Here is a 27,426-nt window from a genome sequence, read left to right as displayed (position 1 = left end):
TAACTTCAAGATGATGTATGTTCCGTCAATTTTAATATTCATCGAATTTAGTTACGCATTTACTATGATCTTGAGTTGGTCGCAACATGACGTAAAATATAAGATTTGTGAACAACACTTGTTGAATTATTCCTACTTTGCGCCATCGTTTAAAGATTTTGTCAAAAAATATCCCACTTTTTCAATCAATATGACGGGTAGAGTAGAGTCGCAATCAACTTTTGGAGATTTGGGTAAAGGTAAATTTGGACTATTGGAATTTGAGACACGAATATTTGATAACCCTCATGAAGTCAATATCATTGATGCTCAAGACGAAAGCAGCCAAATATTGAGTTACGTAGTACGTGTAAGAGTGGGATTTAGGGTAAGAAGAGACGATTCGAATTTATATATAATACCTTTCGTTGGTGGGTATTTTACTAATCATGCACTATATGAGAGAAGATTAGATATGGAATTAAATATACATCACCTTACTTTTCATCCAGTAGGTGACAGAATGAGAATTAGTCAAGATGTTTAAAATAATTTCATGCGGACGATATTGCTTGTAAATGGTCTTTTGGTAAATAAATTTGAGAAACATAAATGTGAGAAAGTATTTTTTTTCCGTGTTTACTGTTCACCTATGAAATTCTTGTTTTTGATTTGAGGAAACCCTTACAGAATATTATATTAGCAAGCAATTCTTAAGATAATTTATGAATAATTTTCATTATTGTTAATAACATACAAAAGTATCAGAAAAATCTATGACACTCATGAGAAATTAAATCGTACAGTTGACTAACGCACAGAGTAATATACTTTTTAAATATTATTTTGATAATTTAATTAAGAATTATTTGAAAAAAAATTTAATGACCTTTTAGATAATTAACTAGTATATTATAGACCAAGTAGTGCTATTCTGATGATGTATTAATTTTATATTTAATTTTTTGTTTTTGTCTTTTGGTTGATAAATACGATGGTGAAATAAAAATTATTTAAAGATACAGTTAATTCATTTTATAAGATAATCTGTTGAAAAAAAAGATTTGAAAACTCATCAGTTGTAGAATAAGTGGATAATTTAAGTTAACGAGATGGACTTCAAGGGCCAAAAGTAGAAAAGTGAAAGGTAAATATGTAGGTATATACATAAGTAAAAATATATTGGTACTGTCATAATATATCACCATGGTATATTGGTACAACTTAAATTTTTGTAGATTAAAATGCGCATTGTTTAAGGAAAAGTTGAAGTTAAAGATAAAAATAATAATTCGAAAGAGCAACGACTCTTTTGTGATAAGGACGTTCACATACAAAAAACACGAAATAGTATAATTAATGGGTAGTATGTATTTACCATTGTTATGTTTAGTTTCTAATTAGTTAAGTTTCATTTTATTATCCTTGCTCTACCTTATTAACTTATTCAAATTGAGAAAGCACAAAATATTTGAGAACAAAGTTACACATAGTGATTTTTAATTTCTTGATTTTCACAGTTAGTTGTAACATTATTACTGAAATGTCGTACAACAAAACCGAGACATAAGACTTTTAAATAATTACCTTTTCTTTCTTTGAGATTTTTTCGAAACTATGGGAATTTGCTGCATCCTTGGCGTGGTTAGCATTAAAAGCTAGATTTTTCACATTATCACCATTAAACTGGGGCCCCCCAAAGAGTTTTTTATGCTCTGCTTCAAAGATATATCGTTAGGCTATGAGACATCTCAATAGTTAAGATGGCATTCGTGTCAAACAACCTTTTTTTTAAAGATTAACAGAAGATGGTTCCTTGTATAAGAAAATAATGTATGATTGTCTTACGTTTGTATTCTTTCTAACTTTTAAGTACAAAAATAATCTTGTATTAGCATATGAATAAGCTGGAGATGGTCATACCAACTTAATAATAATGTATTAGATACTCGAAAATAATGGTATAATATGTACTAGAGGTGATCTCCTCAATCAGAGGATTGGATCTTGTGATCTTACCGTGGATGGCAAAAGAATAACTCAAGAATTTATAAAATGATTATAATTAAGGAAAAAACACATAGAGTTAGTTGTTGTGATCAGTTGAATATTGTTATAAGACTGATGAGTTAAAAACTGGACGTTTTGTCATTTTCTTATTGGATCAGATTTAAACATGGCATAATTTACAGCTCAAGTAGAAAACTTGACTTGCTTTTTACACATCCGTTAACGCAACACACATGTAAATCCACGCAACAATTGAAGTAAAACTGTAAAAAAGAAATAAAACTGTAAAAAAGAAATAAAACGAAACTTATTTAAAAAAAATCAATTTGGTCGATGTTTCGTTAAAATTGTTCGAAAGTAATTATAAAATCGTTTTCAATAAAAAATAGTAATTAAGTTATCTGTTTATCTTAAGTGTATTAAATGGCTAACAAAATGAGCGTGATTGGAAAAGAATCCATTCTGATAAAATCCAAGCACAAAATTGTAATACCTTTATTTTAAAATAAGGTACTTCTGTGAAGCAGTAGTATCAAATCTAAGGTAAGGTCTCTAGACCTACAGCAGAAGTGAAACTTGAAAATGGCATGTTACTAAAGTCGATGTTAGAGAAATCCCCATAAAAATTACCTTCTAACAAAATAAAAGGTCAAGTAAGTTTAACGTTTTTGGTGTAGCATACTTTTTGTACAACGCTTGTAGTATTACACTGTTTTGTTCTCGTACGTTCACAAAATTAAACTTAGTAATTTATGTTGTATTTTTTAAATCACGTTGCCACTATGTAAATGCTTTAGAAAATCATATTAAACCTACCTGACCTTTTTTTCACATGGATATCATAATTTTTTAGGAACATGCCTTTTTTAAAATTTATTTTAAAAAAGTGAAATGAATAAAATACTGTTAACATTAATTACGGGATGCTATAATATAGTCCCATTAAATTAATACTAAAAGCTGCTTCGCAATGTTTACAATACTTCAATGTATGATATATAAATGTGTATAAACAGTTGAAAATTATATCAAACTATGAATATTTTCTTAAAAAATAAATCAATCTTGAGATTTCTAAACTACAATTTTTTTTTCCAATAAACTATTTTATCAAAAAACTTTTAGCACTTTTTTCTTCCAACTAATTATACAGTTTGTATCACTATCTAGGTAATATAAATTCAGATAAAATATTTCGTAACTAAACGCATTTAAACAACCTAGTTGGTTATTTAATTAACTAGTTTTCTTCATTATGTTTTTCATAAAGTAACGTAGTCCAAAGATTCCAAATGACAGTTATTAAAAAAATTACATTATGTATACAATCAATTAGTATTTATTGTGTACCAAATCTCTAAAAGCGATGCGCAAAGTACTTTCACATTCATCAAATAATTCCTCGATTTACCATTACTAAAAATATTGATATGCAAATTACTTCCATTGTTAATAAACAATTTTTTAATGTATCATAGGTAATAATTGAATCGATTATTAACAAACGTAAATTTTATACCTAAGGCCTTAACGTTTAAGGCCGTTTATCACACATAGTGTTTTGTGTACGATCTTCTTGGAATTTCAACAGGATGTTCGTAATGATGTTAGAAAGTTACATGTAAAGAATCTTCTTTGGCAACGCTGCGTGCTGTTGGCTGGTTAATTTTAAGAACAAGCCTTTCTGAACCATACACGAAGTATTCACGCTAATTTTTTAAATATTAATTATTTGAATTTTTAATATTCATTGTAATATTCACAATATATTATTTTTTAATAGTTATGTTGTCATAAAATATTTGTGAAATAATCTGTGTACGTTTACATTGATCTCCTTAACGTGCTCTTGAGTTGGTTTGACGAGGATGTAAATTCTAACATTTGCGAATATAAATGATTTAATCAAACTTCCTATGCGTCATCATTTGAAGATTTTGTCGAAAAATATCCCACTTTTATGGTCAATACAACAGGTAAAGCAGTATCGTGATCAACTTTTGGAGATTTAGCCAAAAGAAAATTTGGATTGATCCTCTTTAAGACCCGAAGATTCTATTACTTTGATGAAATCCATATTATTGATACGGGTTTATACTAATATTTTACATAACGCCTTTATTATAAATAACACTTTTCGTTGGTGAACATCTTTCTACGCTGAGCGACCCAATTCTTTGAATCAAAGAAAATTTCTTTACCCTTATTCCGTTAAATATTTAACTGCTCTGCTGGCTTGGGCCTGAAAAGTAGGGGATTAGAGAAGAGAGGTGATAGGAAAGGTAGAGAGAAGGGACAGGGGAGATCAGCGTAGAAAAATACAGGAATTACCAGACTAAAACACTTGCTTTTTCTATAAACAAAATTATACGTATCTTTGTAAAAGTAGTTAAAAATTTAATTGTAATATAATTTAATTATCGGTGTATTTGAATTTTTAAGAGGGTAGAGGTAAAGAAAATTTATTAGTAAGATTTACAGTAAATGTCCAAAGGTTACAAAACTGCTCAAAGTAGAAAAATATATCATCGTAGTAGAACGATACAAAAAAAAAATTAATGTAAATCAAAGTACGAATTGTTTTGATAAAAGTTGAAGTGAAAGAGATTAAAATATAACCCAAGTGAGTAGATAATTCGTTTTTTATCATGTGATAAATCAGGTCCTCTTACATTTTTTATTTTCTTTACAGCCTTAACCTGACACTATTAAAATCGGTATAATTGTAAGTGAGGAATTCTTGTAGACTGCAAACATTTCTTCGACTGCAGTTTAATTTTTAACTGTAAAGAAATATTCTGTTAAAACAAAAATTATAGTTCAAGTATTTTTTACATTGCCAAAAAAAAAAGTTTCTGAAAATTTGGTACCAGATTATATTCGAACTCTGACTTATCAAAGATGGCAATAGAAAAAAAGCCATTCAGAAAATGAATTTATACGAGGAAATGCACAAAAAATATCTGGTTTTTGTCCCCCGTTTTAACAAAAAAAATTTTTTTGAGGGACACTTTTTTTTGGGGGGAGTAAAGTAAGCCCGGTTTTAAACGTGGGCCTCAAAAAAATTTTTTTATTGGAATGAGGGACACAAATGAGATATTTTTTGTGCATTTTCTCATGTATTATTTCTTCTAGCTAAAAAATCAAAGGAAACCGAAGTTTTTATAAGTGCAAGAAAATATATTTACCCACATATATATTGAAGAGAAAACTATGAGGTTTTACATAAATCTTTATGGTTTTTACGAATTTCTCTTAAATTTTATTTTGTAATTCGTAACTCTTATATCTATCCATGTCCACCCACACCATTTCGAATCCACTTATTGTTCTGCCTAACTATGTAAGTTAAAAAAAAACCTTAAAATGTGATAAGATTATCAGCTAAAAAAAAACAACGTTAAAAGATTATTTTTACCGATACAGTTAACAGTGAAAGTATGTTGTAAATGAGAAAGTATGAGTAAATGAGGTAGGGTAGTAAATTATTCATAGTTGAGGTGGAAAGAGGGGGTACCGTGTCATGAAAAAACGTCACTGCTTGTTTTACGATTGGATGTTTGTGGTATAGGTCCTAAGAGGTGGAGAACAATAATTGGTTACTGGGCATTCTAAGTACATAATTTAAACAGTCACGATTCCACGTCGTCTAGTACAGCGAAGTATTGGTGAACGCTCATGTAATTGGGCATTTTATTTCCAACTTTGCTGCTGTACAAACTTATTCGGACACTACTTGCATTGGAGTCATTTCACACTGTTTCATCTTGTCAGTATACACTGATTTTTTTTTTAAAAAGGTAAGTCTTATTCCTTTTTTCTTTTACACAAGAAAACTTTTTACTTGAATCTGGTAATCTCTATTTCAAAATCTAAGTAAACTAACTTTCGGGGTAACATAACTTCTATTAAATATACTTACGGCGCGGTATTGGTACTTAGCAATACCACAGTCAAAGCCAGATATCAACGTTAAATAATACTAGGTTTGGCAACAAAGGTCAAAAGTCATGATATACAAAGTACGTCTCGTTGTTGAGATGTGAAAAAGCTACTTTTGATCTTAGCAGGAAAGATTTCGGTACATACATGAGAAAATAAAATGTAACAAAGGAAAAAGTATTGTATTCTACGTTGGTGTAAATAAGGTTTTTTTTTAAATTACAGAATAACAATAGGAATACAGGTAAATTTAAATTCGTATTTTTTTTATTTTTCTTTTACCTTTATTACCACATACTTTGGGTTTGATTTAATGAAAAACATTGTAGACTTAACGACCACTTTGATTTTAATATCATAAATGGTACAACTACTACTTGTACTACTTATATAGTACTGATGGTTGGTTGTTTCCATTCTTGCATGCAATTATTCCTTAGATCTATGTGATCATAACAAAGTATCTAGTAGTTTTCATACATATGAGTTTCATCATCAATGATGAAAATTGTTGATTGATATTTATTGTTGAAGAACTGCAGCTATTTCGTATTAAAAAGAGGACTTGCTTCCGAATAGGCTCCACCTTAATGTTACGTGTATGCAATACGATTTATATTGATAAACAATGTCAATGAAAGTGTTTTTTTTTATTTTCAGGAGGAAATTCTCTTTAACGATTTGCTCTAGCATTCAGGTGCTTATTACATCATTTAAGTGAAATTCATCAGAAAATATTCAATTATTTTTGGGGGTCTGCAGACAACTTCAAGATGGTCTCCGTTTCATCGATTGTTTTAACGATAGGATTTAATTACGCATTTACTATGATCTTGAGTTGGTCAAAAACTGACTTGAAGTATGAGACTCGTGAATACAAATTGTTGAATTATACTGACTATGCGTCATCGTTTGAAGATTTTGTCAAAAAATATCCCACTTTTACCGTCAATACAACAGGTAAAGCAGTATCCGAAGCAACTTTTGGAGACTTGGGTAGAAGTAAATTTGGATTGTTAAAATTTGAGACACATAGATTCTATGACAACGATGATGTCCATATTGTTAATCGTCAAGATGAAGGTGGCTTGTGGACTTACATAGTACGGGCAAAAGTGGGATTTACATTGAAAAAAAAAGATTCGCAATTGTATATTACACCTTTTGTTATCGGATATCTTGCTAGTGATGGAGCTTATGAGAGGCAATTGGATGTGGGATTTCAGGTACATAATGTTATTTTCCATCCATATGATGATGCAGAAGTCATCGATCCAGACGTTTAAAATAACTTACTACGGTGCATATTGATTATAAATGATATTTGTAACTGTGGTGAATAAATTTGAAATAAAGAAATATGATAAAGTATTTTTTTCGATAATTACCCTTGAAATTTGGGTTCTTGGATTTAACTGATTTATTGTGATATTTTATCTAATAAAGCAGTCCTTAAACAAATTTATGGCTCATTTTCAATATTAATAATAACATACAAAAAATCGGCACGTGTTTCATTTTTCACCCACTTTTTGGATGCAACAATACATACCTCGAAACTATGTAATACAATCATTTGAAGTTCGTTTTATGCGATTTTAATATCACCTCGTTTTTGTTACTGCAGTTGTGTCCAGTTAAATTTAATAATGTTAATTATTTGTGCATATTTCTGGATTACCACTACTTGCAAGGGTAAAACTTTTCAGGAGGTATGCTCAATTTATTTCTGCAACAAATGATACGTTAAATCAGTAAAAATGCTTGATTGTAAAATAATTATTATCTGTGTATTGTCACGTACGATATCATAGCTACACGTACGTGCGCCTCCTCTTTTTGGGGCCTACTACAGATGATTGTAGTGGGAGGGAGCAAAGCGATAAGCAGATAGGATGCTGAAAGGAGCGCTCTCTCTGGCTGGAACCGTCAAGGACGAAGGTCGTACACACGCGACGCGCTCTTCTCTCGTTTTTGCATTAATAAAGACGTTGATACTAGTTCCTCGACTATTTACTTCGTGCGCACCCCAAGACCATAGAATCCTACGCAACAGTATAAGAAAAGCTGGAATTTTTCCCTGAAGAAAAAGAAAGAAGATGATCATTAAAAGCAAAGATAATTTTTTTTCTCATGACTTAGTTTATCAATAGTTAAGATTTGAACAAGACTCTTAAATGTCTTTATTTAAAGGGAAAAATTATCCGATGTTTTTATGTGCAAATTTAAATGAAAAACCTAGTTAAAAGCAAGGTGAAAAGTGTGTATTTCTTGCTTTGCTCGTCATATCGACAGTCGAGAGAATGAATCTCTGTCTAAGTAACTGCTGGCTCTGCTACACTTTCTAATGCGTCTGTATCAACGGGTAAAACGCCTAAAAAGCGAATGTTATGCCATATTTTTTTTCGTATTAAATCCATGTAAAAAAACTATTATCAAATAACTCATAAAACTTGAATTTCTTTTTTTTTATCTGTAAAAATTGGTCTTTGACTATAGGCATTTTTTTAGTTCATTAATAAAAGGACAAAAAAAAGAATGAAAGGATGAAGGAGTGATTAATTACAACTCCTAAGTTTTTTTAATTTACTTATATTTGAAAGCATAACATGTAAAGATAACTAAAATACTGTAATTTTCATCAAAACACTAATACTTCAAGAACTACCGTGTCAATAAAAAAATTGTTTTTATCAAATTAATAATTATTTGAAGTTTAAAGAAAAAATAATACAAAATTCTGGTCTTATGCACTTTGGAAAAAGAACACTTGATCTAATGAAGTACTTACAATAATTGTAATACATCTTTATCCAAAATACCGTTTATTGTAAATAGTAGGAGTAGATTCATCACCTGAAAAAAATTCGTAACTTTTTCAGCTTTAATTATTGGTTGGATACTTCGAAGTTCAGAGTAAAATACTTAAAAAGAGTGTTAAATTATAACAAAGACAGATGACTGAAAGTACATAGTACGTTCTCTCTCTATACTTAATCGTGAATTAGCTTAATTACTGTTTAACAAATCACAAGCTCACACCTGCGCGTAGCAGGTGACAAGACGAAGTCATCTTCTATCTTTGCCGAATAAGTGTAAGGCTTCCCTATTTTATACTTGGCCACTGCAACGAGGTAGAAATACTCAACTTCATTAAACGATACATCTACTAGTCGTGTGTTTTTCAGACATTACTTACATCGATCTACTTTCAAAAATAATTGGACTGAAGTCTACATTTTTTTAGCCTCAATTATTTAATTTAATTGCAACTACTCGAACATACCTACAGTTAATGATGTCGAACACTCGAGGTTGGAAGGATCCGCCAACTTTTTTTCAGTGGTCAAAAATACTGTTTTTTCTTATTGCACTTTCAGGTATGCATACATAAAAATATACTCTTTAAATTTATAACTAACGCTCTAGTTGTATGAACAGCACAATTTTAAAACATAAATTAAAATCATTGATAGAAACTGCAAAAAGTGGGGATCTACCGGTGCCCCATCGAAGATTTTTGGTCCCATTCTATGATTTATTTTTCTCGCACCATAGTTTTAGAGGTGGATTAATTTAACTAATTGACGAGGTAGTGCTAAAAAACAAAAAAAGAGAGCTTGGACTCCACGAGTGCCACGGTTCTATGTTTTATTTGGCCTATTCATAATTTCAAAAAATTTATGGTAACAAATAAGGGCCCCTTTTTAACAAAAGCTTATAGTACAATTTCAAAAACCTTACAGATCTTGTAAGTTTTTCTTACATTACTTTTTAAGAACATACGTTCAAAATTATATAACTAAGTATATCGTATAAAAAATTTACGTTACCCTCTGGAGATACCTCAAATGTTTGAGCAGTCAGATAACTTTAATTAGTAAGAAAGTGGCTTTTTGAAAATTTTTTTTTGACCCGTATTTAAACAGAGCTAAAATTATAACTAAAGGAATCCGTGGTTAATGGAAAACCTAACTTTTCCATTAACTTTTAAATCTAAATCAAGTGCAATTCGATACAATCTTATTAGTAGCTATGTAGACTTTTTTCAAATTTATAATGATTAGAAAAATCTTTTGTAATGCTGTAAAATAAAAACCTTTTTAAATGTTAGTAATTAAGAAGAAATACTGTTTGATTAAATATTGTAATCAAGTACATTTTTCTGTTCGAAAATAATTATGAAATCATGCTGTAGTTGCTCATACTCAAGCAGTTATTAACAAAGAATTGTCATTTGATTAACAGCTTATCTTGATTAGATTGGCTAACCAACGGTACGTACAGAGAGTTGTTTTTTAATTCATTCTTAATAAATTCAAGCACATTAATAATAAGTGTATTTACAAAATTATGTAAAAAAATTAAAGAGATCATGAATTTTATAAATAAGTCTCAGCAATGTTTACATTGAATGTTATTTATTTTGGAGTATACGTTTTTAAATTTAATAAAAAGTTATAATTTTACTCCTGTATCACTAGGGCCTTAGAAGAGTCAAGAGTTATACTTATATCGGCTTGTTTATTAATACTTATAACCATTATTTTCTATCACCAATACTATGTAAGTGTAACTTGAATTTTTTTTCTTCGAATTATGAGACAAAATAAAGACAATATAAAACAGAATAAGATAATTTTGACTTAAGACTATGACAAAATTTATTTAAAAAATTTTGTTCAAACACACTAAACTATTATCTCTATTATTGGTTTGTTGTGCTGTTGTGAAGCCTAATCTACTAATTGTGCAGAATGTTTTAAAACTTACGTATAAAATAAATCATTATAGTGCCATGTAATAAAACTTATTTAAAAACTAGTTACTGGCCTGATGTACTCCTGAATTAAATATTTCAGTTGAGGATTTTACTTCGTTTAAAAATTATTATAAAATTGTGAGGTAGTTGATCACTCCTAAGTATTCATCAACATACAAAAATTATAAAGTTTACTCATTATCTTGATTATGTTAACTGACTAACAGAGTCTGCCCATTAATAGTTTTTTTTCATTAGAATGTATTTAGAAAATCACATGATGAAATTTGGATTATCAAAAATTTTGTTACGTTGTGCCAATAGTATATATCTTGTTAATAACTGTTATAAATAAAAAAGTTTTTATACCAATGAGAGAGTGTGAACATCAATTTCAGATGTTTATGGTATACATGTATTTTTGTATAGTTTTTCTACTTTTTTTTTAACAAGCACACTTATCAGTAAAATTAAAAATCCTAAATTGAAGATTTAATCTCAGATACCTTAACTATTGTATATTTTTTGTTCTGAAGATTAGTCAAATGATGCACTTTGTTCTATTAATAAATCTATTTCACAATAAAAATACTTAGTCTATTTAAAGTTAGAAATGTATATCATTCATGAGCAATATTATTTTAAATAATCGAAGAAAGCATGTACACATTACTTGTACATAAACAAAACTTTTCTTATAATAAGATTAGAAAAAACTGTTATAGAGTATTTCTTATTTAATATTTCATCATTAATTCTCTAATATATTTCAACAGTTATTATACTAAATAATAAGATTTTGTTAGATTAGTACTTAGTTTACTAACACACTTAAAAGTGTAGATTACATTGAACTTCTTACATTGAAGTTATCAAAAGGTTGAGAATATATTTCCATACTTTGAATAGCCGATGAATAAGAAGTTACTCTTACTATTCTATTAAAGAATTAAACTCTCTGGTAAGGCAGTACCGCTAAAAGCGTAGTTTGCATGGTAATAATTAATTTTACTATTTTAGGAGGCTCAGTGCTACAAACGTACATATTAGCCTCCTTCAACCTTAATTTAGGACTGTTTGTCTATTATAATTTTCATGTTTTACTAAATAGTATGTAAGTTTCCTCATAGAGCCAAATCGAGAAAAGATTTCTTACTTTTAATCATGGATATAAATTCAAAATTTTTAGGCTGCCATGGACTTAAGCCTCAACTGTATCCAAATGTGACTGAGTTAGAAATAAATGAAGGAGAACCCCTAAACATTACGTGCACAAGCAATAGCTATGTTAATTTTTATTTCCCTACCAGTGACAAAAGGAGTAGGGTAAGTTAAATGACTCTACCATTTCATGTTTGATGAGTTCTAGAAAAATCATACTTGAAAGAAATAATAACCACTAATTTTTGCATTTAAAAAAAAAAGACCACCTCTCAGCCCCTTATTACACCAGAAGTCAGGAGTACCCACAAGACATTCATAAGATTATCAACCGTTTTTGGAGACACTGGCTGGTATGGTTGTGCTGATGAAAGCAAACAAATAACAAGTATGACGTATAAAAACTACAGTGACTTGAGTATTAGTTGGGTGTACGTTTACGTAAAATGTAAGAGTATTGCGCATTTTGGATTTTTTTTTTTTTGTAAACTAAATTTTATTTAAAAACTTGAATAATACTAAATATAACGCTTACTGACAAATGGCTTATTTCCATGCGCAGCCACTAAAAGTTCATTCGTACATATAAATAATGATGATAATTATTATTTACTGGCTTCGGGATGTTCTCAACACCTTATCTTACCATGTCAAACGACATCCCCTGAATTTAAAGTGACTCTTCAAAGGAATGGACATGTAAAACATACTTTATGCATGATACAAACTTATATAGAAAACGACGCAAACTCTTTCATATTTTTAATTTTCTTAGGTTTTCGGACTGAGTGAAAAGATCACTTTTGACTCAAAAATTGGTTTTGTCATTAAAGAAGCAAATTGGGGTACGGACAGTGTATATACTTGTACTGTTGATAATAAAAACTTTTCACATGCAATAAAAATAAAAGCTCAGAGTACTACCATCTCTCCATGTATGAGTATCTTAAGAATAGACGGTGAAAAAGCAGTATCAACGGGTTCGAGATTGAAACTTACATGCAAAGTTGAAATAAGAAGAGAATCCTCGTACACTATCTCCTGGGAGAGTCCACATAACGTGGTACATGTAACACAACTACAACTTAATATGCAGTTTTTTTTAATGTCCTAAAATATGAATAATTAGATGTTATAAATATGGTGCTAAACTAATAAAAAACATGTACTTACAAGACTTCCAGAAAAATTATAAATACCTTTCGAGTAGAAGAAAAAGGATTTTATAATTTAGTCAATCTTATAACGTCTGAGCTCATTATTAACAATGTTACTCACGATGATAAAGGTAACTACACTTGTAAAGTAAGATCTTCGTTTGATGAAGAAGAGAGTCTTGATACTCACGTTTGCGTGTTTGGTGAGTGATTGATAAATTTTTTTTCGTTTATTATTATTGTTATCATTATGATTATTATCTTTCCTTCACAGTACTACGTAAATAATGAAACTCTGTAAATTTAATTTTGTAGACACTAATAAACCATACATTAATCTAACATCTGATAATCTAAATATACACTCGGATGATGGTAAATCAGTGACTTTTTTGGCTCTTGTTGATGCATGCCCAATACCAACTTTGAAGTGGTAATATTTTCATTTATATTGCTTTGGTATACGTAATTTATTCATTTTTTTTATTATTAAAAAATCTTTTCCATTTCAGGACTCACCCTCGAGGTTATACAATTTATCCCTACTGGAGAAACTTAAGAATGTCCGATTATGGAACGATGAGCAAATTGACTCTATTAAACATCGATAAAGATGACACGGGATTTTTCACGCTTACAGCTAAACATGATAAAATAGTAAAGGATTTGAAATTTTATCTTGACGTTTATGGTACATAAATATGTTTGATTCTCGCATGACATAAATATATTGAACGGAACGAGACTGAAAATTAAAAAAGATTAGAAAGTCAATTATTTCATACAGTTTTATTATTCAGTTTTGAGTATTTTTAGTTTAAAATTATCAAAAAATGGAAGCAGTCTGTAGGCAGTGGTAAAATTGTTATTTATTCTTTAGACTTGTTGCACCTGAATAACGATGATCTCGGACTAGTTTTGAGTTTTAGGGAGTTAACAATTTTTTATTTTACACTATATTCTCCTATTACAAGAAAAAAAAGGTCGCCTCTCATAAAGACCTTTTACAATGTGATTATCTTTACTTACATGATAGTATTTAAATACTGCAATCTCAGTAATAAGAAAATATGCCTTATAGACTTTTACAATTTAAAAAAAATTGGCACTTCCTAATTGTAGATTAGTGGGCTTGATAGAAACTATGTTTGTAATTGTGTATTGAACTTATGTGTATACTTTTATGTCAATGAAAGTTACAACCATCTACACTTATAATTAGTATTCCACATTAGAAATATAATTTAAACTCAGACTAGCTTTTTTTGCATCATTTACAGAAAGAGACAAAAAAGATTTATTAAGGCCATACGTCCAAAAATAAGTAGCCCATTCATCAAAAAATGATCCATAAGACATTCAAAAAAATAATGGACTGCAATTATACAATTTTTGAATAAACAAAGTACCAAATAGAATAAATTTTGTTTTTAGGCTTCAATATTGTAGATTTAATTAATATTAGTCGATATATACTTGCTTGGGCTCAAAATTTGTACTTCCAATCTACCAATTTAGATAAAATGGTTTTGTTTTTGTAACCATTATGACTATAAAACTCTCTGAAACTGAAAAATGACATTTAACGTTTCTAACTCCTTCCTGTAAAATGGCCGACTCTACTTTTAAATTGTAAAGCTTATACATGAAGCAAGTTTGTTTTCAGTTAAGTAAAAAAGTTTAAATTTGTCGGCAGACATGTGGCTGAATCTTTGTGAATTTATTTTTTTTTTTTTTTATTATCTTGCAGTTCTTAATACTTATGCTGCTTTTTGTTATGGAACTCCATGTCAAGCATTCGATTTTTTTTTCTTGCAGGTAAACCAACGGTCCGATTTAACAAAACTTACCTCACATCTTACTACAGTTTTAATAAAACTGCCAAGTTTGTTTGCCTTGTCGATCGTCATCCTAAGTCGAATATATCCTGGACCAAAATTAACTATTGGACGAAAACGTTGACACTTGACCTTACAGAACATAACTTACAGGTTTGTTAGTTACTATAAGAATTAATTTGTTTATCTGCATTCGTACGTTTAGATTGTTATATGAATGTAACTATAAAAATAACATTTTCTGAATATTGACTTATTTTTCCAGGGAATAGAAACAGATGAGCAAAATGGCAATTTCAAACAAAAGTCAACGGTAGAACTGAAACAGCTAGTAACATCTGGTGTAATAACATGCACGGCTTGCAATAGCTATGGATGTGCCTCTACGTCAAAGGAAATTCGCATAGCAGGTACATAAATCCAAATAATAGTGTTTAACTTTAATTTTTATAAAATTTTTATTTTTGGTCGTAAGTTACTGTTGCGTGGATAATTGTTTTTTTTTCAGATGGAGTAAATAAACCATATTTTGGAATCATACAACCAAATAAAAGTTTTCATAAAGGTGACAATATTTCTTTAATATGTGCTGTTGTGACAAATTATTTCTCCATCGTCAAGTGGTATGATGATAACGGTCAGGTGGTAGATACTTCCGGTCAGTTTTAGATTCATTTTTTAAGTGTCGTGGATGAAAATTTTCAGTATTGTTTAACCAATCATACATATTTTTCTAAATGTTTAGAAAGAATAAACGTTACAACGAAGGTAACTAGATTCATTTATCAAGCCATTCTAACGATCAATAACGTCAGTGTATCAGATAGAAAGAATTATTATTGCAAAAGGATAGAAAGATACAATGGATTTGATGGATATCCTCCGCGCAAAATACCTACAAAATCATACTTTCTTAACATCAATGGTAAGAACGAAATTGGTTATAGAAATAGTTACGATGAAGATTATCTGTTACACTTATACATATAACTCCATTGATGGTAATTTTTGTTGTATAGATCCACCTTCTTTTATGCTTGTAAATTTGAACGCTACAGAGAGAACAGTGATGGCAAGAGATTTTGAGAATCCCCTGACATTATTATGTTATGTTGGAGGGATTCCAACCCCTAACATTACGTGGTCAAAAAACAATGTACCTCTGAAGATGTCATCACAGTATACTTTTGAGGACAACAATCAAAAATTAACTATAAGATACTTTTTTGAAAAAGATGCTGGTAATTATTCATGCCATGCTAAGAACGATTACGGAACAGTGGAACAATCACAAATTATTGTTGTGAAAGGTAACAAATATCATTGCCAACAGTAATGACGCGCTCCTTAAATTTCTTTTTTATTTTTCGAAAACAAACTTTAACGAATAAAATTAGTCTGTACTATACAAAAGTACAGTATATTTTCCATTTGATTATATTATCTAAAACTATGTAAGGCATTATTGACTTTTTAAGAATAAAGTACTGAATATTGAACAAAATATAAATCGTTTCAATTAGCAACAGACAAGAGTTTGATTAACAAAAATTCATGTAATGCCGAGCAGTCAACTATAAATACACTCGACAAATTTTTTAAATAGTAAAGCTCATGAGGTCATGCTTTCTCTATAATAGAAAACAAGATGGGTGTTATAAGCCTGCACCTATAGAAGCATATATAATGCATTTGATGTTTTTTTTTCGTTGCCCAAATGTAAAGATATAAAGACTCCGTAGTTTTAAAAAAGGTTGTTTATAATTCCTGTAATAACATCGATTGTTCAATGCAAAAGTTGGTAACTTCATGCCTTACTTACTCTAGGGGCTTAACATTATGTATTCAAAAATTTTATTGCTTTTTGTACCATTTTACAGAGAAGTAAAAAACAACCCTTTCAAAGAACATGATTTTAACTAGTTTTCTGAATTTATGTAATCAAAGTTGGGTACTTTTGTAATAGTATCTGTCTGCATGTATTTATTTGCATGTGTGTATGCATTCAATTAGTTATATCCTAAGATTTCCATAACCAATGATTATTTCTGTTTGGTTACCAGTTCCTTAGAAATAAAGTTCTGTGTTATTTTTTTCTGCTCTTATGTTGACTTGCCAACTTTCCAAAAAACAATTTTTTTGTTTAATGATACGTTACGATAGAAACTCTAAGAGATCAAAAAACTTGCCATAAAGTCTTACACAAAAAAAAATTCATTCACTTACATATAAAAAAAATTCTGTTTTCCGGTGTGTGTACTTCAGTTAATGTATGTACAAAAAATGTATTTGTATTCTGGTGTCCCCACGTGAATAAGATCAGAATTTTTTTGTGTAAAATGTAATAACGTAGAAAATGAGAAAAAAGAATGTACACTTGAGTGGATGTAAAAAGTATCTATAGGATTTTATGAACAGAAGTTGTATATTAATAGGAACTCAACTATCGAAATTGGGCTTTTTTACCCTATGACCTTAAAGTATTTATATTTCATGCCTAAGTCAAATTTACCGTTCACTACACTTACTTAATTAACTCTTATCAAGACCATGGAAATTATATAAATGTATGAGTTTTTACTACAACATAGCAGTAATTTACTGTGATATATACTACTATTGACTGTCTTGTGAGCCGAAGACGCGCTAACACAAAGGAATTCTTTTTTTTCAAAGACGATTTTAAGACGATTTTATTGTCTTGTATATTTCAGGGTGTAATATAAAAAAAAATTATCGTGAAAAAGGTCAAGCCATCGACAGGAAATTTCTCAAACAATCAATACAAACGAAAACTGCTTGATGCACTTTATTTGAGATATGTCAGGATAGCATCGTGTCAGTTTAGTTTTTTTAGTAGCTTAAGGCTATTTTATAATAATACTTGTAGAACTTGTTAATGTATAAATTTTTTCTAGAATATTTAGGTTATTATTTTCAATATTGTACATACAATCAAACATCTAATTCTTTATTTTCAAACTATATGTCTTTAGAATTTTAGATCAGACTAAAAAAAAAAATATTTCTTTTAACGTATAAAGCTGAATTCTGATTGTCTAATGATGATTTATCTTCGAAAATTTGAGTATGAACGATTTGATTGCATGGACCGAATTTAATGTTGAAAGCAGGAAAAAGTTCTTTGATAAAAGCAATTATTTTCGTTGTAGGAAATCCAAATACTAATTTTTATACTGGATTAGTAGTATGGTTCATCGCAATCCTTACTTTTCTATCAATTTACTTTTACTTACAAGTACAACATGGAAAGGTAAATAAATAAATCTGATTATTATCAACACACGTACATATCAAATCAAAAAACTTAATAATATAGATGAATTACATTGTAAGTAAATAATTTTTTCCAGTTTAAAGAAAAACTTTTATTAGAATCTAGTCTTACCCAGTTTACGGAAGGGAAACTTGATTTAATGAATCCAAAACTTACAGTAGATGAGCAGGCAGAACTCCTTCCGTACGATATAAGGTGGGTGTTACGTTCAAGCAAAAAATGCTTGACGAACGCGGGGATCTTAATATCGATTGTTCGGGAATTACTGAGGATCAATAAACTGTTGAGTGGTAGTAGTTAAAATAGCGTTTATTCAAAAGCGTATGTATTAACAATAGCGGTTAGCGGAACTCAGAGCGCAATTGATGTTGGCTCTTTGCTTGTTGAGACGTATCTGATTTATTACAATAATAGCGGAGAGAATAACTAAAGTTAACTATACAAATATACACTGTAGTCGTTATATGAGTCAGAGTAGAAAAAGAGATAAGATAAGAAAATGTAAGTTCTGAAATTAAAGTATGTATAAATGTAAAGTGAAAGTTATAAAATTGATAAGTGTTACTTTTAGATGATAAAGCAAAGATAAAGCTATTACAATTCCAGGAAATATAACTATTGCATTTAACGAATTGTGCTAAAGAAAATTAGAAAATGAAGAGAGAAAATTAAAAGTTCACGATTGGCGTGAACATACCACCCGCTATTTTATTATGAAAAAATAAAATTATGATGCGTCGATGTTCTGGCGAAATCCGATGATAGAGTTGATGGCAGCTTAGATGGCCCGATCGGCCCGGATAAAATCCAACCCAATGCAGTCTGCTGAGCGATGGGTCCATCGGGACGCTGAGGTTGACGATGACCTGGTCGTATTATTTGGGCGTACACTGCAGCGCCAAGTAGCAGCTCAATTGGTTCACTAGATGGTGAATCCGTACGGTCGGCAAGCTGCAGGTCGCGTAGATGAGGCCATCCGTCGGTAGGCCGATGCACTCGAGGTCAATATGACGCGACCGCCTTGAGCAGAAGCACATCCACTTTAAGAGAGTAGGGAGCATATTGAGACTTGACGGTGAATCTGCTTCGGCAAAGGGCTGTAGGATGAACACCACCCACTCCATCGATCGATACACAAGCAGGGCTGCGTGGAAGCTGCAGTGAGTTGGCCAAGCGTTACGACAGGAACGAGCACTGTGATTCTTGATCGGTCAACGCTCGAACACAATGTTCCTGGCCATCCACCCCCACCAGACTGACCCATGCTGTGGGTAGCAATGTTGGCGCAAAAGATGTTGTTTCGCTTACCAAAACGTTGAGAGGCTCGTCGCATTGAATCAGCACAGAAGAATTCGCAGAGACTACAGCTACTTGGGTGTTTGTTGAGGCGTCAACGTGTATAGACGTGTGGTGCTTAGCCCCACAAACAAAACAAGTCCTCCCGGAGCGACAGGTTGAAACTTCGTGAGAGCCCAAGCAGTTCTCACATAATTGCTTCTCAAGCACGAATTCCCTCCTTTGCATTGGATTTCTGGCTTTGAAGGCTTCGCAAATCCACAGCTGATGACGCAAGGAGCAGAGAGAACATACCGGCACCTTCGATCTGTATGATGCCTGGTGCGCATGCATGCCTATTGACCGCTGCCCTTTCCCGTTGCTCGAGGCTACGCTTGACAGCGTCAGGATGCGTCCCTTGAGAAACTCAGTCAGCTGACTGAATGCAGCCGGCTCTCTCGAAGTTCCGAGCGATTTTTCCCAATCGCGACGTGTTACGGCATCCAGTCTATTTGCAAGGATATAAACTAAGACGTCGTCTGAAATTGTTGGCCGTTTAAGATTTTTAAGGCCTTCGACAAGATTTTTGGCGGTTGAAAGGATCCGACGGAGGTCTGCCGCATCCTCACCACTGACACACTTCATCAAGAAGAAGCCTTTTAATAGTGCATCAACTTGCACGCGTGGCACCTCAAATGCATCCTTCAGCGCGTCCCAAGTCCGTTGAAAATTGTCACCCTCGAGAGAGATGCCGCGGACGAGCTCAGCTGCGTTTCCAGCCAGACTCGATTTTAAATAAAACAACTTTTCAACGTTGTTTCATAACGAGCTGGAAGAAACGCCAGAAATAAACAAGTCACGAAACTCTGGCCACAACTTGTAGTCACCCGTGAAGGTCGGCAACTAGATCTCGAGCAGTTTGGGAGAAGATGACGTAGGTGCTGACGGAGCTTGAGAAGACGATGCGGCAGTTGGAAGTATCGGCGCAGGATAGGTCTCGAGAAGCGACAGCATAGTGGCAAGGGCAGTCAGATAAAATTTCTCGGTTTTTGCGTAGACATCGTTTTTGATATAATCCTGCTCGCTTAGATTTTCTTGTATACTAAGAAGAGTAAGATGATTGTTTTTGAATTCCTTCCAATTCGTTTCCAGGCTATTCATACGAACTGTGATAACGGCGTTAGAATAATTTGCTGTGCCCAACTAAGTAAGGTTTGCCAAAGCATTTTTTATAGCGTTTCAAAGGTTTTCCTGGCTTGCGAGTAATGCATCAGCCAAACTTGCCATGCCACCCGCCGTGCTAGAACGTTACACAAAATCAAAAGTTCACGGCACTGACTTACACTCAAACACGATGGTCACTGCACTTAGCGTATATTGTGTTAGTTTTTTAACAGTCAAATGTCACTCTCGCAATCCCAAACCACGCTCTGCTACCAAAATGTTACGTTCAAGCAAAAAATGCTTGACGAACGCGGGGATCTTAATATCGATTGTTCGGAAATTACTGAGGATCAATAAACTGTTGAGTGGTAGTAGTTAAAATAGCGTTTATTCAAAAGCGTATGTATTAACAATAGCGGTTAGCGGAACTCAGAGCGCAATTGATGTTGGCTCTTTGCTTGTTGAGACGTATCTGATTTATTACAATAATAGCGGAGAAAATAACTAAAGTTAACTATACAAATATACACTGTAGTCGTTAAATGAGTCAGAGTAGAAAAAGAGATAAGATAAGAAAATATAAGTTCTGAAATTAAAGTATGTATAAATGTAAAGTGAAAGTGATAAAATTGATAAGTGTTACTTTAAGATGATAAAGCAAAGATAAAGCTATTACAATTCCAGGAAATATAACTATTGCATTTAACGTATTGTGCTAAAGAAAATTAGAAAATGAAGAGAAAAAATTAAAAGTTCACGATTGGCGTGAACAGTGGGAGTTTCCCAGAGAAAAATTAAAGAAAAAAAAAAAACAAAAAATAAAAAAAAAAAAAAAACAAAAACAAAAAATGAAAAAAAAACAACAAACCAGGGGGGATAAATGGGTCATGGGACCCACGGTAGGAACGAAGTTCTTCAAACATGACATGAGTGTAAAAACACAATTTCTCAGCTAACAAGGGGGTCGCCAGACCCGTAGAAAGAACGAAGCTCTATAAACGTTAGTACTGCATTCATGTAGTTCACTAAACAAAAACTTGAAAAACGAATAAAAAAAAAAAAAAAAAATAGTTCAGTACTCACGATAGTTGAACTTCGTGAGGACGTCGTGCATAAATACAGTACTCACGAAGTTCAACCATCGTGAGTACTGAACTATTTTTTTAATTTTTTTTTTTAATTCGTTTTTCAAGTTTTTGTTTAGTGAACTACATGAATGCAGTACTAACGTTTGTAGAGCTTCGTTCTTTCTACGGGTCTGGCGACCCCCTTGTTACCTGAGGAATTGTGTTTTTACACTCATGTCATGTTTAAAGAACTTCGTTCTTACCGTGGGTCCCATGACCCATTTATCCCCCCTGGTTTGTTGTTTTTTTTTTTTATTTTTTGTTTTTTTTTATTTTTTTTATTTTTTGTTTTTTTTTCTTTCTTTATTTCTTGTTTTATTTTTTTTCATATTTTATTGAATTACATTTTTTTTCATTTTTTTGTATTTCCTTTATTTAATTTCTTTCTTATCTTCATATTTAATCTTTTTTTTTTCATTCCCTTTTTTTTTTCATAAATCATTCCTTTTTTTCATATTTAATTTCATTACTTTTTTTAAATTCTTTTGTATTTCCTTTATTTTAATAATTTATTTATTTATAACAGTAATTATTAGCATTACTGTAATGCCAAAAAAAACCTTAGGTTTAATAAAAATCGGTCGGTATTTTATGCATCAAATGCATAAAATACAAATATTTAATGCGTAATTACGCGCCTTATTATATTTAATCTACATTACCATATTTAAGCTAATTAAATTTTTTTTTTTTTTTTTTTTTTTTTTTTTTTTAAGAATTGTAAAAGAAAAAAATTCAAAGTGAAATAAAAGTTATTGTGGGAAAATAAAATTGTAATTGGTTTGAAAATTAATTGCTTGGGAGTGTGAGGGGGAATGGTGGGTAAAGGTGTGCAGAAGAGTAAGACGGCACGGTTGACAGATATACATATATAGTGAGGAGAGGGGAAGTGTGTAGAGAACAGTTGGTGAGGGGGACGGGGTAAGGAGGGAAACTGGAGAGGAAGAGATTTCTGATTCAAAAAAAAAAAATCTGTCGGTTTTAAAATTCCAGCCCCCCGAGTAACGCGACATAAAGAACTTCGTTCTAAAAATAAAATTGGGTAAGAGATTATAAATATATTTTCAAAAAGTATAAGATTAATTTTATTAATATTGACGTTAAATATATTTCTCTTCCATCACATAAAGATAAAAAATTAGGAAGTGGAGCTTTTGGAGTCGTGTATAAGGCCGTAGCTTATGGAATATTTTCTGCTAAATCTAAGACAACTGTAGCTGTAAAAACAGTTCGCAAAAATACAGATCCAATGTATATTACTGCATCGTCAAAGGAGCTTAAAATAATGATTTATCTGGGACATTACTTGAATATTATAAGTATTTTGAAAGCTTGTACAAAAAATATAGTCAAACGTAAGCATTCGCATAATACTATGAGCAATCACATATAAAAGAAAGTGTATTAATTAGACAAAATTATTTTACATTTCAGGTGAGCTTTTGATGATTGTTGAGCTTTGCAAATTTGGAAATCTGCAAAATTATCTCTTGTATCATCGACAAACTTTTATTAATCAAATTAAATCAGAAAAAGGTGAAATCGGCCCGTGTATAAGAAAAACATCAAATAGGTAATGATTTTACTGTTCGTACTTTTTTTAATTCTCAAGCAATTATACGTTAAGTAGACCAAGTACAAAGGAAATACTTGTATTTTTCCATCGATACGTTAATTCAAACTTATTTTTTTAATATAAAATACAAGAAGCATAGATTTTTATCTTATTTTTGCAGAAAAATTAAAGATATAATTAATAAAAATAGAAAAATTTTATGAAAATATGCAAGAGTTTTTGTGTAATTACTAAGCATCTCTTACAAAATCTCATAGTAAAAGAACTGAATAAATATGATCACGTGTCAGAGCGTGTTATGGAGGGCATGCCCGAGTACGATCAGTATCGTTTGCATGTAGAGAAGAATAGAGCAGAGAACTTGAAAAAGTTTTTATTTATAGCGTTATCATCATACTTTATGTCTTTGAATTATGAGTCATAAGGCATCGCTATTAATATTGAATTTTGTATACAACGATTTAAATAAATGATATAACTAAATTTAAAAAAATGTTATGAAGTAGTATACTAGTATCAAGTAGCAATGAAGTTAAATTTCCGAAACGTTGTCTTCAGTACGACGAACATTTTGGATTCAAAAAAACTGTTTTCCATATTAAGATTGTTATTTCTTTAAATCTACGACCTGACTTGTAATCACAATTCCAGTTGTTCTACTTGGGAGAGTTAAAACTGTTGATGACAGCGTAGTTTTTAAAATATAATATTAGTAGGATTATTGGTTGTAAGGAAATACATGCGTTAATTAATACTTATCTTGAATACTTATACGAGTATTTTGAGTCCATAAACTGATTTTGGTCGAAGTTTAAATTAATTTTTCCGTTCGTCCATTCAGATTTTTATCGATAAAGCACTAAGTAATTTGGCTACAGAGTTTGTATAGAAAGAATTAAGTTTTAACATCTGCAAAAAAAACATTTCCACTTAATCAAAAATAATCTAAATTTTCTTGTATCCTTATAAATAGTAAATTTCATAGACATAACACATAAGTTTGATTTTTTTGGCCATTTGGACATCATACAAGATATTTAATGATTTCAGTGTGGTTTTGAGCGGCAGTAATCCAAGCAATGAGACCAGCATTTACTGCTCAGAGGATCGGACATTTGTTGGCTCAATGGAATTTAGTGATGATTTTGATGACGACGATTCCCAGCCAGGTTGGCGTTCTAATTACAAAGGGGACTACGCGAATGAAGATGTTGCGTTTCTCTGCACTGAGGATCTTTTTTTATGGGCTTATCAAGTAGCAAATGGTATGGAGTACCTTTTCCAAAGAAAGGCAAGCACCTATCTGTATACAATTTTTCATGTTACTTGATTTTAATTTTATTTTAACTAACTTTGGGTGTTTGCTACTCGTTTTATTTTTAGGTGTTACATTGTGACTTAGCCGCGAGAAATATATTATTGGCGGAAAATAACATTATTAAGATATGCAATTTTGGTCTGGCAAATACATTGTACAACGACGAAAACTATAAGAAGCAATGCGTTGGCAAGTTGCCTGTAAAGTGGATGGCCATTGAGTCCATTAGGGATGGAGTTTTTTCGACTATGTCAGATGTGTGGTCATTTGGTGTAGTTCTATGGGAACTTTTCACCCTCGCAGAAATACCTTACGCAGGTGTAGAGTTCGAAGTGATGTATCAGAAATTAGTCAGGGGATACAAAATGGCTTAGCCTACTTATGCCACGGATGACATGTGAATAAATGTTTTTGTGAAAAGTCCATTTCCATAAAACTGTTACTCTACATTGCTTATCTTTTTTTAGTTACAATATTATGCTCGATTGCTGGGAGGAAGAGCCGACATTAAGGCCGTCTTTTACCATGCTGGTTGAAAGTATTTAAAATCTTTTACAAAATGATATCAAAATACATTTTCTAAAACTATATCATACGTATGAAAATTGGAATAGGGAACGTCAGTTAGACAAAAAAAAAGAAAACCTAACTTCATCATCATCAGACGATATAAAAATTCGACCGAGCCAGCATTACTACGTAAAAACTTTACCCGAAATCGCAAGTCCATCTTATATAAACGTATTTGATGGTATTACTGTAACTAATATTAAAAATATTTGACCACTTAACGACTTTAATTTTAAAAGCAAATAGCAAGTACGTTTATTAAAAATAAATAAATGATTATCTTATAAAAATTGTATGTTTTTAAAGAATTCCATAGTTATTAAGAACTTATAAACCAAATGAGACAGTTTCAGTACATGTATTGTTTTATACTTTCTATTTTAGTTTCTTATTATTATTATTATTTTCTTTCCATCAGCACTGCGTTATAAATTAAGGTGCTTCTCCCTCGAGAGGTACACCATCTAGCGTTAATCCGGTTAATTGTCTATGCGTTACCATGTCAGTTAATAAGTTAGCAAATCATTTAGTGTGCAAAGTTGGCAATCATGTACTTATTTCGCGAAATGCGAGTAACAGTACGTCTGTGTATATAATACTTCGTCAGCTGATTGTACACGACGTAACCTTCCCTAATCTTTATTCTTTGATGTAAATAAATAATTAGGAATGGATCATTGGTCCAAAAACCAGTTGCGTGTAAACGAAGGAAAGTTTGTTCGTTAAGAAAAATTAGACAAAATCATTCGAGAAAAAAAGGGTATACGTCTCAAAAACATCAAGACAATGGAGACTAAGGAGAAAAAGTATAAGCCTTGCCTCCTAGAGGGAAAAGTTTCATTAAAAGGACGTTGGATCGTAGATGTAGACATTTTCGCCAAAAAATTGTTCTGTTCACATTGTAGCGAACGAATTTGTTTGGAAAATTTTGTCTAGGAGAAACAGCATGGTGTATTGTCCACTTTTAAAATCAAGTGCTTAAAATGTTGTGCTATAACAAATGTCAAATCTGTCAAAGAACACCAAGTCCCAGCAGATCTAATTCCACCCTGACAATCAAAGGAAGTTGTGAATCAAAGTGTCACTAACGAGATGTTGGTTCTTGGTAATAAAAAACTCATATTTGTCATTAAATGATTGACATAATTTTAATATTTTTAATAATATAGGTAGCATAGAGGCAAAAATTGGCTGCAGAGAGTCAAATCGGCTTTTAGCATGTTTGAATATGCCGTCAATCGACCACAAGTTGTACGCAAGATATTTATCTTCTGTTGGAGCTGCAATAAAAAAAGTTGCCGAAGAAAGTTGTGCTGAAGCAAGACAAAAAGAACGCCGGTTGGTTATTGAAAATATGAAAGACCTTTGCATGGAATTGTGAGTTTCAGATATTGTAAAATTTTTGTTTATTTTGCTTAATGTTGACAAAATTTTTTAAAACTTATTTTAATTTTTTTTTTCAAATTAAGGTAGAGAAAAAAAAAGTATTATTGTAACTAGTATTTTTCGTAAGCTTTATAGTATATTTTCTTTAATTATACACTAACTATATTGTTTACTTTTATTTTAGACTTAACTGTATAACTTGTTTTATTTATACACTAGCTTCATTTTATATACTTTTATTTGATTTTTTACAATGTCGTTAACAGAATAATTCATATCATGTGTCTTGTACAGTATACATTGCTACATTTATTATTATGCAAATAAAGATGTACATAACGTAACATGTCTAATAGAAAAAAAAATTCAATTTATTGCATGACATTTTACAGCAGCCTACTTTCCTTCTCCTTTTACAGTCCAAAAGAAGAGACAAACGAAATACATCTGGAGATGATGGCTGCCATTGAAGAAGAAAAAAAGGTAGTATCACCGGATTTGCTGTTCACGTCCTTGACGTAATAAATATTATAGTATCTTACGACAGGGGCTGGAGTAGAAGAAGCACCGGCAAATGTTACTACTCTTTTAATGGGTACGGGGCAGTTATTGGTTTGTTATCGGGCAAAGTGTTAGATTATCGCACTCGAAACAGAAAATGCACAATGTGCGAATATGGCCATAATCCGACTGATCACAATTGCCACAAAAATTATACAGGTAGTGCCATACCGATGGAAGGTGACGTAGCCGCTGAGATAGTAAATGACAGTATGTCTTTGAAAAATGACAAAATAGAAGTCAGAGTCGTTATTGGAGATGAGGACGCTGCAGCCATCGACAAGATCAGGGAAGGAAATTAA

General features: G+C 31.3%; 1 pseudogene; it reads left to right on the top strand.

Moving 5' to 3' along the window:
* The first annotated feature begins 190 nt into the window (after window positions 1–190).
* Window positions 191–27,426, top strand: LOC111642830 (vascular endothelial growth factor receptor 1-like; annotated as a pseudogene).

Source organism: Copidosoma floridanum, unplaced genomic scaffold (genome assembly GCF_036245765.1).
Source record: "Copidosoma floridanum isolate Cflo_tuat_1 unplaced genomic scaffold, Cflo_Japanese_pri ptg000020l, whole genome shotgun sequence".
NCBI lineage: Eukaryota > Metazoa > Arthropoda > Insecta > Hymenoptera > Encyrtidae > Copidosoma > Copidosoma floridanum.
Note: the sequence above shows the minus strand (reverse complement) of the source record. Positions and strands in the feature narration are given on the sequence as shown.